This window comes from Microtus pennsylvanicus, chromosome 1 (genome assembly GCF_037038515.1).
Source record: "Microtus pennsylvanicus isolate mMicPen1 chromosome 1, mMicPen1.hap1, whole genome shotgun sequence".
In the NCBI taxonomy this organism is placed as follows: domain Eukaryota; kingdom Metazoa; phylum Chordata; class Mammalia; order Rodentia; family Cricetidae; genus Microtus; species Microtus pennsylvanicus.
Window position 1 is genome coordinate 33,218,011 of NC_134579.1, and position 14,630 is coordinate 33,232,640.

The following is a 14,630-nucleotide window of genomic DNA, read 5'->3' on the forward strand; positions in this document are numbered from 1 at the left end:
CCCCAGCAACGTTCACTCAGAGACAGAGAGCGGCATGGTGGGTGTTGGGTTGGGGCTGGGGAGCTGCTGTCTCAATGAGCACAGAGGTTCTGTTTGGGAAAACGGAAAAGCTCCGGAAGGGGTGGCATAGGGCATGAGCACACTTGAGTGGCACCCGCAGAAATGGCGAAAGTGGGGCTGGAGAGATGGCTCCATGATAAAGAGCTTGCCACGGAAGTTCAAGGACCCCAAGGTCAGATCTCAGACACTGCTTTGAAAGACTAAACAGACCTGGGAATGGCTGTGCCTGTCTGTCAGCCCAGCTCTCAGCACTGGGGAGGCCGAGACATGGCGATCCCTTTGACCAGCAGCCTAGCAGAGTCAGTGACCTCCAAGTTCACCCACCTTAAGTCGTAAGATGGAGAGTGATCTAGAGGACACCTGGCAGTGTCCTTTGGTGTCCATGTGGCACGGGGACACATTGCACGCACACCTACACACACAAGTATACATAGGAATGTGCTCATGCACAAAAATGTTTACAATGGTAAGTTTTGTATTCTACAATGGAAGTGGTGTTAAAAAAAAAAAAGAAACAGATACAGAAGGCAAGCTTCACTGGTGGGGTGGGTTCCTGTCTCACTCCAGGGAAGGACAGAAGTGTGACCCTAACGAGAGGAGAGGGGGGCCTGCCTCTGGTCATCTAGTAAATATTTCCAGGGTAAAGGAGATGCGCACAGGTCCTGTAGAGAGAGGGAGAGAGACACCCCCCTCCTCCTTGACCCAGCCATCCAGGGAACTGAGACTTCCTGAGCTGTGTTTACAGTCCCCTGAGCTCTCAACAGTTCCTCCTCAGCATCCTTATCTGGGATCTTACCCTGCAGGGTCTGGTGATAATCCTTGTCACTTGTCCTTTGTGTCTGCTGTGTGAAGGTGACGCGGCTTTTAAGAGTGTTCTGCACCTTGAGCTTGGGTGACCTCTGTAGACGATTATAATCAGAAGTCTAGACAGACGCTGGAGTTTGAAGTCACAGGTGTGTGTGAAGAAAAGAGGTCCTGTCTCTGCAGGGGAGCTTGTAACAGTCGCTGGAGGGCAAAGGGGCCTGTTAGAAACTTAGCTTGGGGGTCCCGTGATGCAAATGTAAATTTAGAATGTCTAGTACCCCGTTGTAAGGTTAGAGCACTCGTGCTGGCTTTGTGAAGTGTACAGTGTCATTGCCCGAGGGAGGTAAATGACAGCTCACCTCGGGCTGGAGGCAGGAGGTGGACTCCCAGTCATTTTCCTTTGAATGTCACCTCAGACATCAGACTGCAGCAAGAACCGTTGGGAGTCATGCAATCGTTCAAGTTGTCATTGCCCAGCCTAGGGGAGCGAGAAAGCCCAACCCAGGTGTTTACCTTGTCAGCCAAACTACTGGCCCTGTCCCGGGTCACAGGCCCACATCTGCTCAGAGGAAGGACACCTTGGGCAGTTTTCATCACGGCTTAGGAAGAGCTAGCAGCCTTTCTAGAGCTGTGGGCCTCGGTTAACGTTCCCTTCTCCTCTGTTATTCAGAATGCAGAGAGTGAGGCCCCAGGCAACCAGGTGGTGGAGTTTCCTGGGATCCAGTGTACACAGTGTGTAATCACCACCTTCCTGTGTTTTAGGAGTGGAGGCTGCTGCAGGCTTGTTTTCTCCCTGGGGACTGTGGTGTTGGTGGCCTTCTTCCGAGAGCAAGAAGGCCAGCCCAGCTGAATCTCTCCCTCTCTCTCTCTCTCTCTCTCTCTCTCTCTCTCTCTCTGTGTGTGTGTGTGTATGAACCTGGGGCACCTTAGTTGTTCCCTGACACTGGGACTGGGGTGTGTGTATGTGCCCACCCGCTGGGACCCGTAGCCTTTAAGAAGACTGGGGTGTGTGTATGTGCCCGCCCACTGGGAATATTAAATGGCACATTGCGTGTGGGGAGGCACGGGCTAGCATGCCAGGCTGACCCGAAGGGAGCCCTGTTCTGCCAGCTGTGTGTCTGCTCATGTGAGTCTGACATGGAACTTTCTCCGACTCACTCTGGAAGTGCTAGCTCTTGTGAGCCGAGGTTGATCAGACTCCTGTTGGCGGCATCCGGGTACATAGTGAGTTCCAGGCCAGCTTGGGTTGTGTGTAAGAAGACCCTGCCTCCAAAAACCGAAACAAAAGTCCTACACCGAGGAGTGACCATGAGAAATACATGAATCACCAAATACAGACTTGAACACACGGTGGCAATCTGTGTCCTAGGAGGGGCACCATTTGTAAGTAGAATAGCCACTATTTTTATAAATTCAACATTGCCCTGGAAATTGTGTGAAATCCAGAAACAGTCTAAGACACAGATGGGAAGACCCATCTGGGAGAGCAGAGTGGAGCCTGGTGACACAGAACTTGCACAAAGTCCCGTGTGGTAGCATTCCACACTGTGGATGAGAGCCCATGAATGTTCTAGCACATAAAAAACCAGTCCGCAGTAGCTCGAGCCATGGGTGAAGGCTTCATGAAGGAAGAAGTGGGGAATGACTCACTTGAGGAGGAGGAGGAGAAAGACAACCTTGACCAAACATCTGTTCCACATCAAATACTAGATGGACCCAGCAGTCTGAGGGAAAGATGACCAGCCAGCACGTGAGGAGGGAGCTATGTAGGGTCTGGTGGGGATGGGAGCGGGTCTGAGGTCATGTGGCCTTGTTTGGCAGTGCAAATTCTTTCCCTTGTAATGCTGAAGACAGGTGAAAGGAAGTGTGCTTGTATATGTGTGCATACGTGAGTATGTGTGGATAAGTGCATATGAGTTTATGCCTGGGTATGTGTGTGAGAATGTGTGTGTGTTTGCATGTGTGCATACGTAAGTGTGTATGTATGAGAATGTGTGCCTCTCTGAGTGTATGTGTGTGCATGTGTGAGAATGTGTGAATATCTGAGTGCATGTATTTGCATGTCTAAGAATATGTGTGTGAGAGAATGTGTACATATCTGAGTGTATGTGTATTGCCTATGTGAGAATGTATGCATATATGTATGTATGAGAATGTACACATGTCTGAGTATATGTGTTTGCATGTGTGAGAATGTGTGCATATCTGAGTGTGTATGTTTGCATGTACAAGAGTGTGTGCATCTGTGAGTGTATATATATTTGAGAATATATGTGTATGTGATGACATATGTGTATGTGTGAGAATGTTAACATATGTGAGTGTATGTATGTGCGAGAAAGTTAGAATTATGTGAGTGTACATGTGTGCGTGTTTGTGTATTATGTATATCCATGGGCCTATATGTGAGAATGTTATATGAGTATAAGTATATATACATATATGTGATTGTGTATATGAATATATGTATTTGTGTGTGTGCATACATACACTTGTGTGTCTGCACAATGAGAAGAATCTTGACTCTTTTCTATTTCAGTAGGGTAAGGACCCCTGAACTTGGCAGCTTCATGAGTTTCTTGAGTTCATTCTAATCCGTGACATGTCGTGTGGAGGGCAGCGCGTGGATGTGAGGTAGCGCTGGCGCTCAGCTTGGGGCTGCACAACTAGAACTAGCCTGGTCAGGTGCAGGGTGTGCTTACAGACATGTGGAGTACCCACGTGCTGAGGGGGACAAGGGACTGTCCCAGAGGTGAATGGAAGGGGATGTGCAGACATTTGAAATATCCACGGAGGACTCAGGATGAGCAGAGGAAGAGGAGGAGAAAGAGATGGATGAGGGAGAAGGAGGGGGAGGATTGATCCGGAAAAGGAGGAGGTGCTGTTGGCTGCCAGGGCCCAGGAAAGAAGGCCAGGGTGGGCATCTGACTGAGAAAAGGCCCTGGGATTGGCACGCAGAGGGCAAGACGGCGATGCCCATGGTGCTTCAAGTAGAGGAAGACGGCAGAGTGATTGCTGAAGACAGCAAACCAAGAGCTGGTTTTCCAGATGATGCGTAATGATGGCAACGGAGTGTTTCTATTGGACAGCGGATGCCAGAATTGCCCTCAGAGAGAACAGCCCCTCCCTGCCTGCAGAAGGTGCTCCAGCTCCTCACCAAGATGGAGACAGCCATTAAGTCCTCTGTCTTTCCATTGGTGGACTGAGGCCATCGGCTCCAGACACAGTGTGGCGGGATGCGTGAGTGTGAGCTGTTTACTGCAGCCTCGCATGTTTGAACACTTGAATCCTTGCTGGTGGTGGAGCCTTAAATGGACCTCTCGCTGGAGGAAGTGATTAACTGGGGGCAGGCCTTGAGGCTGGAGTCTGGCATTGCCTCCTGTCCGCTCACCTTTCTGACTACTTATGCGTCACGTGCAGCTGCCTCACACTCAGGATGTTCGATTTTTCTCCCGTGATGAACTGATCTCCTCCAACCGACAGCCACCATAGCCCATCCCACTTCTTGGCAGTTTGGTCACAGGGACAAGAGGAGCTGGTTGTCTCCCAGCTTGAGGAGGCCACGAGAGTGGAGAAATGCTTCCCCAGTGCTGTGCACCGCGGCCCCGGTCTGCGCTCTATGCACAGCTTCTAGTAACTTCAATTAGAAGGTTCTAGGAGGGAAGAGCAGCTGAAGGCCAGGACTCATTAGTCCCAACACCGAGAGCCTCTACTTCCTGACCCAGGAATCATGGGAGGCTCACCCTGCCAAGGAGGACCCAAGGGTGGGGGGCAAAGGGAGAAGATTCCAGATCACCTTGTTTCCCTGTGGCTGTTGGGGATGGGGTCAGTTTTCGGCAGCGAGACCGGTTTAGGCTTGCTCCAGTTTTACCACACCTGGTTTCTCAACTCAGCGACTAAGAGCAGTGAGCCAGAATTCCAGCTCAGGGGCCCTACTTCCCACAGACCCCGCCAGTCACTCCACAGAATTCCAGCTCAGAGGCCCCACTTCCCACAGACCCCGCCAGTCACTCCACAGAATTCCAGCTCAGGGGCCCCACTTCCCACAGACCCCCGCCAGTCACTCCACAGAATTCCAGCTCAGAGGCCCCACTTCCCACAGACCCCGCCAGTCACTCCACTGAGCAAGTGGAGGATTGGATTTCATCGCCTCTGTTGCTGCCCTTCGTTAATCACAGGAACTGCGCTTCAGAGAGGGAAGAAAGGGCCCGGGATCGGACACTCAGGGCAGCTTCTGGGTAATGGAGGGTTCTAGAACACTGTGCCTAGGACTAAGCACCTGTTGGGGGCTCTGCCTGAGGCAGAGAAGGAGCCAGGCACACTGAGGAGTCCAGAGGTATCCTCTCTGTTCTAATGATAATTTGCTTAATTTTTGAAGAAATTCTCTATGTCCCAGCATGTCCGCCCAGTGGTCTCCACCTATTGTCATGCTGTGTCCAGAACAAGAGTCCACAGATTTGATCAGGTGAAAGTTGACCTGCTCCTCTGTGAAGGACTGAGTCCCCTGAAGGAATTTCTATGATCACACTCATTCCTACATCAGTAAAGCAGAATCACTTTTACTTCAATGTGGTTTGATTTCCCAAGGACTGTGGCTGGGAAATTCTCCCGTTGTTCAGGAAGACTCTGCTGTGGGTGTCCCATGGTCTCTCCAAGTGACAGCTGTCCACAGCAATCCCTGCCTGTTGGCTTTAGCCCTCAGGAACTCCGCATCTTCCACCTGGGGTGGGCATAGATAAGCATTGTGGATGGGACAGTCTGGGGCTGAGAACTCAACTCTTTACATTGTTGCTGGCTCCTGACCTTGGCCACTGGTCTAACTTCTCTGCATCCATGTCCTCTCTCCCAGTGATTGTTAATGTGTGGCCTACCCAGGTTGGTGCAGCAGAATTGTCTGTATTCTGTCAATCATGTTTTAAATAAACGCTGATTGGCCACTAGACAGGCAGGATGTATAGGTGGGACAACCAGACAGGAAGCAGAGGCGGAGCAAGGAGAATAGGAGAATTCTGGAAAGCATGAAGCTCCCTCGAGAGTCCTGCCCAGACCACAGAAGAAGCAAGATGTGACCTGCCCTCACTGAAAAAGGTACTGAGCCATGTGGCTAATGTAGATAAGAATAATGGGTTAATATAAGTTATAAGAGCTAATAAGAAGCCTGAACTAATGGGCCAATTAGTTTATAATCTTATGGAGACCTCTATGTGATTTTCTTTGGGACTTGCCGGCTGTGGGAACTGGGCAGGACAGAAACCCCAATGAGCAGGCCCTCATACTACACCAGGTGGCTTCGAGTTTAAATAAGTTTCTCTGCAGTAGACACTCGATGTGTTTCTGGAGCGTCTAAGTTATGTCTCCTTGTTTTCGGTATTGGAAATGGGAAGCTGGACCTTCACATAGGCTGTATGAGCTCCCTCCACTTGGTCACATCGCTAGACCACTCCTTCACTTTGAAACATTTGAGACAGGATGTCACCAAACTGTCCAGGCTGTTCCTGAACTCAGTCTGCAGCTGCAGGCTGACCTCACACTTCTTCTCCTCAATCTCTCCGTCTTCCCGAAGAGCTGAATTACAGGACTGGGTTGTCAGGCACCGGTTGTGTTTTATTTTCTCTATAAAGCAAATGGAATGTCTTGAGTTGTGTCTTCATGAGGCTTCAGCAGTCCTGGGAGCCATCCAGCGGGGTCCTGTGGGACCTGTGCTTCGTGGAGGAGACTCTTGTCCTCCGCGGGTAGGGCTTCCACAGGGCCCTTCCTTCCTCCCAGCCTCTCTCCACTGGGGAATGGCACACACCCTAGCAGGCCTGCCCCTGCTCTTTCCAGGCTGGAGTCTGCCAGAGCCAGCAGGGCCAAAGCAGTTCTAATCCCCCAGCTTCATCTTCTACGGCCTCTCACCTGTGTTCCCTTCTTTCATTGGATCACTGTGCTGGGTCCTCACACTCCATGGATAGACAGACAGAATCTCTAGGCTGGGCATGGCTCCTGGTTTTCCTTTTTGCCAAGAACCTGGACACTATTGTTCTTGAGCCAGCTTTTCCAGGTGGGGATGCTTCTTTAATAATAAGTAGTGGTCCCTTGGGGAGATGGGGCCTGGTGTGATGGCTTAACACCCAGGAGCTTTCTGTGCAGGCGCGAAAGCCTGCGTGCCTGCTTCAGGAGCTCATATACTAAGATTGAAACAACACAGAGGGGATCAGAATGGCCCTACACAAGGATGGCATGCAAATTTGCAAAGCATTCCGTAGTTTTACACATAAAAATTTAAAACAGTCTGTAAAACAAGCAAACGACGGTAAAAATCCAAAGTCAAACATAGCTGTGCCGCTTGTGGTCCCAGCACTAGTGGGGGTAAATAGTAGAATGCCTGGGGCTCTCTGACCACCAGGCCCGGCAAACCCAAAAGCTCCAGGCTCTGTATGCGACCCTGTTTCAACGGTTAAGATGGAGAGTGGCTGAGAAAAACCCTTATGCTAATATATGGATCTGTGCACGGGCTCCCCACACATGTGTACATAGGCATCCATAAACACATGCACAGGCACCACCCCCAAACACATATACAGACATACACACAAAACAGCAAGTGGTGAGAGCTCCTCTTTGGGACGGTTTGAGAGGTTCCCACTGGAGTGAATGGAGGCCTCTGCAGGTTCCTGTGAGCGGGAAGTTGCTGCGGCCTCAGAGGGGTCTGGGTTCCACAGAGGAGCGAGCGAGATGGGGAGGGATCCTTAGACTCCATGGAAACCTTGCCCACCCCTGGAAGACTCCAGAAAGTGGGCTAAATAGAGGGCTGGGCCAGTGAATGCCCTGCGGGAAGGGCCCACTGGGGACGGTTCAGGCTCTCAGCTGGTGACCAGCTCTCCAAATTCCCTGTTTCACAGTCCACTGTCTCCGGTTTGTGCACACTCATTCCTACACCACACAGATCAAATCCTAGAATCAAGGGCTGTGGATGGAGCCTGTTTGTCTGGGTGCCGGTGGAGGGTTGGGAGTGGAGAAGGGAAGCAGGGATAGGGAGTAAGAAACGCTGCCTGCTCTGTCTCCCTGCGGCAGAGTTCTAAAACATGTCAGTTTGGAGAAGTGTGCTGAGAAACCCTCTTTATTTATGAGGCTTCCTTTGTTTCACCAGCGTTCCCCAAGCTCTTCTGAGCACAGCAAAACCTGTGCACATCTTTGACGGGTTGTGGAGTGAGTGATGGGAATTGGGGGTGGTCGGTGTCCTTCTGTGGACGTCATCACTGTTCACCGAGGGCTCGCCCACCTGCACCTCTGACACAGCACCAGCCTGTGCATCCCTGCTGGTACCTCCCGTTTTTCCTCAGTGCACCCGCCCCCCCGCACCCCCCCCCCCCCCGCACCTCATCTCTGCAGAGGAGACGTGACTCAGTCAACCAGCAGTGAACAAAAGCAAGAGTGGTGTGTTATCCAAACAGAGGAAGATCCTCCGACACAATGGGAGGTTGGCTTAGGCGGCTGTTAGACTTCCAGGGGAGGATAAAGGAGACTCCAAAATAGACTCAGGAGAATCAAGGCCGCCCAAGGCTGGGATCTCCCACAAACTCTGGGGACTTTTGCCTCCACCCCCTTTTGGTGACTCGGTTCTGTGTGTGAGCTGGTGCTGCCTCCCGGGCAGTGAGAACTCCCGGGGTCAGCATTCAGAGCATTGACCCTTCACACTTCCTTCTTCCTGAGTGTATTGGTTTGAATGAATCATGGTTCCTCAGTGAGGGATTACCATTCCAGTATCAGCCAGCCAGGCCCCTGCTCAAGGAGGATGCAAGCCTCTGAGTCTCTTTAGAGAGCAATGTGGGTGGGCTGGGAGAGACGCTCAGAACCTGTGATTTTGGTGAATACCAGAGCTGAGGGAGGATAGAGGGAACGTGCAGTGAGTGAGGCCCCCGTAAGCCCATCGTGGGTGTAACCAACCTCTGAAGCAGTGAGGGCTATGGAGCTGGAGCTGGGTACAGGCAGGAAGGACTGTGCTCCCCAGCTGTGGAGATCCTGGAGGCTTGACTGTGTCTCTAGGAAACTAAATGTCCAGGGCAGTGTAGCTGGCATCTGTGGCCTTCTGGGAGTTGTTCAGGCCCTGAAAGCTCTGCTGCATGGCTGGATTGACACCATCACTAATGGGTTTGGTGAAGGATTTTACTTCCCTCCTCTTCCTCTTTTCTCATCCCATCTGACCCTTCTGCCATGCAAACATGGCTTCTGAAGGATATGGCACCAAGGGGCAGTCTTGGAAGTTGATACTGAACATGACACTTTGATCACCTCTATAAAAAAATAAATTTGTTTATCAAGAAATCAGCTCAGGGACTTGGTGACAGAGGCACAAATGGGCCATCCATTCATTTCACCATTTGTTGCTGTATCTCGCAGGCCTCCGTGAAGGGTTTTCTAAAGGAGGTGGAGAGGATGATGGAGTTAGCTCTATGGGGTGAACTCTTGGGGGAGCACAAAGGTCAGGGGGATGACCTGGCTGCTTTTTCATTCACAGCGAGCATCACACGGGGTCTATGGTAAAGTGCAGTATAAGGAATTACCTCCAAAGGGAAGAGCTGGTGTGGATTTCTGCCTGTACCATTTTGGTTCCATAACCTACAGGCAGCTACCCTTTGCCAGGCCCCATGACTGGTCTTGAGCACACAGACACCAAGGGAACACAGTGAATTTGTGTTGGCGGAACTGAACGTGTTTTTATGGCTAGGGCCTGACATGTGATCAGGGGTGGCACGGGGTGGGTCTGGGAGGCTAATTAAGGTCCTGTTTTCAGAGTTGTTTTGGAATAGAAAGTGGTAGTTCCACACACATTTAATCTCCTTTGGGGGTGAAAAGAATGCTCCAGAACCTGAAATGGTGACCATCACACAGCGCTGGCAGTGTGTCTAATGCCAGTGAAATACGTACTTCGGAACAGCTCATTTTGTTGGGTGCAATCTTCTGACAATATAGCTTTTGGGGGTTGAAGAGCTGGCTCAATGGTTAACAGTGTTTGCTGCTCTTACAGAGGACCCATGCTGGGAAACTCACACTTTCCAGTTCCAGGAGACCCAACACCCTCCTGTGGTACCCCCAAGGCACATGGTGTGCATAAGCTCACACAGGCACATGCATCCACACCCAAAAATATTCCATTGGTTGATGGATGTCTAGAAATTCAGGATCTTTGGTGTGTCATGTTTCACAGCTGCCCATGCCCAAGGATACAAACAGTGGGCTTGGGCAGCTGGGAGATAAAGTGCGTTGGTTGCTTGCCCAGGACCACTCCTGTATGGGGAGGTGGAGGATGGCCTCCTTCTCAGCCTGGATGCTGCCCTGTTCACCTCTGTGACCCACGCACGATGCTAGACTAGCATGTGGAATGACATCAACAACATGAGACTTCGATAAACACGTCTGAGTTTCAAGGGCCCCTGGCATTTCACGGTCACCCGTTTGGAGGCACGGTTACGTGGCCCCATGGGGCTGCTGCAGCTGGCCAGCGACGCTGTTTTTCTGAGATCAGCCTCTGTCCCAGTGACTTCTTTCCCCATCAGCGCTCAGGGGACCTGCCTTGTGCTGGACTGCTGTGTGGGTTGTGGGAGCTGCACTTCCTTAGACAGCACAGCTCCTTCCCTCTCCGCAGGTCTTGCTCTGCATCAGCACCAGTCTAACCCAAGTCCCGTTTCATTTCATCTCTCCTGGTGCTGAAGGAAGAAGTCTCACTTGGGCTTAGAATGGTCCTATGTGGGCCAGATGGGTGCCTATGGTTTTTTTGCTCCTGGAGGCTGCTCCTGCTCTAGTCTGACACTGGGAGATTGGCATGTTTCTTTTTCTCCCAGTTCACAAGGCAGTCCTCTCATAAAAGCAAGGGCTTTGCAAAGTGAAGTACCGTGAAGGCGAGAGGGGATTTTCTGCAGCTCCTTCAGAGTACATTCCTCTTTCCCCACCATCTCTCTAAAGGGAAGAAAGGATCTTCCTACTGTAACCTCGCCCTCGCCCCATCTTCAGACATCTCTGACTATCGTTGATCTAAAGTAGAAGAGAAAGCCCTGGGGGTGCTGGGCTTGGTCACCTCCTGTCCATTCATAGTTTGTTGAGGGAGAGACCAGAAGAGTCTCCTAGGATTGGGGTTCTGGGGATGGGCTGAACCTGCCACAGAACTTACTGCCTGGTTCCTTAGCCACCAAGATAGGCACCCCCCCCCCCCCGCCGCCGCCTGATAGTGCCAGTGGCTGTGTCTGAGGCCAACTGAAAGGGTCTGTGGCTGAGATGTCCCTCTCAGGGCAGCTACTGTAAGGGAGAGGGCTTTAGGGCTTCCGTGTGAGGAACCCCCCACGAGTGTGCTGAACCAGCTCAGCCCCCCCGCTCCCAGAGGCTTGGAAGGAGAAATCACTCCAGGGCTGTAGCTTCAGGTTCCTTCAGGGCATGTGCTCATTCAGGGTTCGTATCTTGCCCCCTTTTAATCAGGGAGACGGTGGGTCTTTCCCTTTCTCTGCTCACGACAATAGCTGTCCCCGGCCATGGAGGAGCCATGGCATAACTCCAGTGCCTGCTCGGCATTCTGTCTCCTGAGGCTTATGTGACTAGTCTGTGGGCGGCAGGCAGCTCTGGTTCCCTGCTGGAGACCAGCTTACCCCAGTACCGTCTGACCTTCCTGAGCTGGGGACACGACCTCTTTTAAAGCCATGTTTCTCCTGGATTCTGCCTCCTCCTGAGAACCCTGGCACTTCTCGCATGCTGATCTTAGCTCCCACCCAGTCACACCCGCCATGTGCATCTCCAGCAAAGACGTTGGGTTTCTTTAAAGTTTCCGGAGAGGGTTCCCAGCACAAGCATTCGCACCAGGGCCGCCACACATGCTCTTCTGGAAGGATGGCTGCTGCGTTCCTGTCTGCACGCTGCCCGGGCCGTGGACTCAACGCCCGTCACAAACACACCCTTGCTGTGTCCCTGTCAGCTTGCTAAACCTCTGATCTATAACATAAATTTGAAACAGGAGTGATTCCAGCCTGAGTCCTGACAATCTTATTCCCCGCTTCTCAAAACACGTCCAAGAGATGTTCTTCAGGTAAGGTCTCTGCTGGACCAGGAGAGGTTTGTCTATGGGCCCAGCTGTGGCTCCATGCTCTTGAGCACACGGAAAGGCCTGCTGGAGTAACAGCTGGCTAGGGCTTCCCCCAGCGCGGATTCTTTAATAGCTTCTAGATACATCCAAAACACAAACTCTTTATCTGCAAATTCCTCCACAGAGGGGCTGAAGGTAAACATTATCCTGGAGAACAAAGGTCAAGTGTGGGGGAGAGAACCTTGTGGAGGTCACCAGAGGGCAGGGTAAGTGGGACTTGGCATTTTGCAGCTTTTTTTTTTGCTCTCCAGGAAAGCAACCACCAGCCTTGAGTGTCTACTGAGCACCTGGAATGAGTCTGGTCTTAATTGAAACATGCAGTCAGCTTCGCCATGTCTTGGACACGGGATGTGAGAGAGATACGTGATTATGTGTTTGAAGCATGATGCTCAGACTATATCTTGTCATGAAATATATCATGTGTTAATTTCATGTTTAATGTGTTTTAGAGATTTTAAAAAAGTTTAAAATTGTGTACACACATGTGTGTATGTGTGCATGTGTGTACCTGTGCGTGCATGTCTGCAGTTGGGCTTGTGTATATGTGTGCTGGTGTTCTTGGAGGAGGCAGAGATGTTGGATACCCCAGAGCAGGGCTGATTGGAAGGTATGAGCTACTGGGGATTGAACTCAGGTCCTCTGCAAAAGCATACGTGCTCTTAATCCCCAAGCCATCTCTATAGCCCGCATATAATTCTTTTAGGTATACACACTGGAGAATTTGATACACATGAGGCTGACCTCCTGTCTGCAGCCCTGGGACTCTTATAGGTACCAGGATTCAGTCAGGCTCATTGCTGGCATTTTGGAGCAGAATGGATGCAAATGGGGGATCAAGCTTCTGGCTTACGATGGAAGAAAAACCATGTAAACAGGATCAGTACATTTAACACAATGACTCTCCCCTCACATCCTACCCTTGGATCTAGGGATTGTGAGTTTGCTTTGAGTTTGTTCCTTTTCAGTCTCATTCCTCTCGAGTCCAAAGGTCAGGCCTCACACAGTGTCTGTCTGTCAGCACCCCACCCTCTTAAATCTGAAAGATGTGTTAAGGGACTGGTGATGCGTTTAATTATTCCTTATCAATAAAAAAATCGGAGCCAGCTATTGGGGGTAAGAACCTGAGTGATCAGAGACGCTCTGAGAAGCCGCCAGTGACTTCCTACCCCTTCGATTCCTTCTTCCAAAAAGGCCGAGATCCTCTCTAAGTCCCGCCTTACTACTTCCTCAGTCCTCCAAAACCTCAGTGGTTAATTTTGGTCAGCTACTGGCTGGCTCTGCCGTCTAATTCAAAACAAATTTTATTGTCAGGATGCAATCAAAGTATCACACACCAGATGGGTGAGATGGCTGGGCAGTACTCATTGTGCACGTCTGGTGAGCCGAGTTCGATTCCCAGAACCCACACAGAGAGCCAGACGTGGTGGGGCCTGTTTATAATTCCAGCGCTCCTACAGTGATGTAGGAGTCAGAGACACGGAATGGGCTGGAAGCTCATTGGGTAGCTAGCCTGGAGAACACAGCATGGCGGAAACAATGAGAGACCTTGTCACGGCAGGGTGGAAGGAGAGAAGTGATCCGGGAAGTCGTCACCTCCACTGTGTGTTGTTGCATTCCCACGCCCACATTCATACACACGTTCACACGCACACATACACACACATTCACACACACGTTCACATGCACACATACACACACATTCACACACGTTCACATGCCCACATTCACGCACACGTTCACACACACATTCATACACGTTCACATGCCCACATTCACACACACGTTCACACGCACACATACACACACATTCACACACACGTTCACATGCACACATACACACACATTCACACACGTTCACATGCCCACATTCACGCACACGTTCACACACACATTCACACACACGTTCACACACACACATTCACACATGTCACCTGGCTTTCCAGGAAGAACCTCAAAATTACAAGATGGCTGTCACTACTGCAGAGCTATCTGTGCCTCCCGGCACCCTTTAAATACTCTGCACCCCCTGGGAATGACCTTTATGGGTGCTTCTGTCTCTTTGTGTTTTGTCTTCCTATTGGGTTTGGCTCAGGAGACACAGGTAGGGAACTTGGAGTAGGAGAGGAATGGGGTACTCCTCTTAGGACTTTGGCGGACTGAAATGGACTCAGTTCTCCCTATGACTGGGTTCCACCTGGAGACTCCTCTTGTATGGATCTGTTTCCTCCTCTGGTCCCTTTCGACGCAGAGCTGTGATGGGCCCAGCTGTGCCAGCCATGGGCACTGCTCCACATGTCCTAGATTGCTGTCTGTTTCTCTGATGAACGCTACAACCAAAAGTAACTTGTGGAGGAAAAGGTTTATTCACTTCATCTTACAGCTTGCAGCCCATCATCAAGGGGAGTCTGTTGTGGTATTGTGTTTGTGTTCTGACAAATAGAACTTGCCTGGAGAGCAGAGGGTGGAAGCCATTAGTTAATCACAGACGTCTGGAAGTCTGTACAGACAAACAGGAAGTGATAAGGCAGGAGGAGACAGGCTCTCGTTTTTTTTGGTCTGAGAAGGCAGAGGTAGGAGTTACTGTGTCTGGTCCTTTCCTTCTCTGATCTTTCAGCTTTTACCCCAATATCTGACTGCAGGATTTTATTCTTAAGACTAA

At 50.9% G+C, this 14,630-nt stretch overlaps 1 protein-coding gene and 1 non-coding gene across 10 annotated transcripts in view; one reads left to right on the forward strand and one right to left on the reverse strand.

The window, feature by feature from the left end:
* Positions 1-14,630, reverse strand: part of Kcnj6 (potassium inwardly rectifying channel subfamily J member 6) — a 246,415-nt gene that overhangs the window by 88,404 nt on the left and 143,381 nt on the right. The window lies entirely within an intron of this gene.
* On the forward strand, positions 7,008-7,113 carry LOC142842785 (U6 spliceosomal RNA). The gene has a single exon (XR_012909457.1). It is a non-coding gene; the product is annotated as a U6 spliceosomal RNA (small nuclear RNA).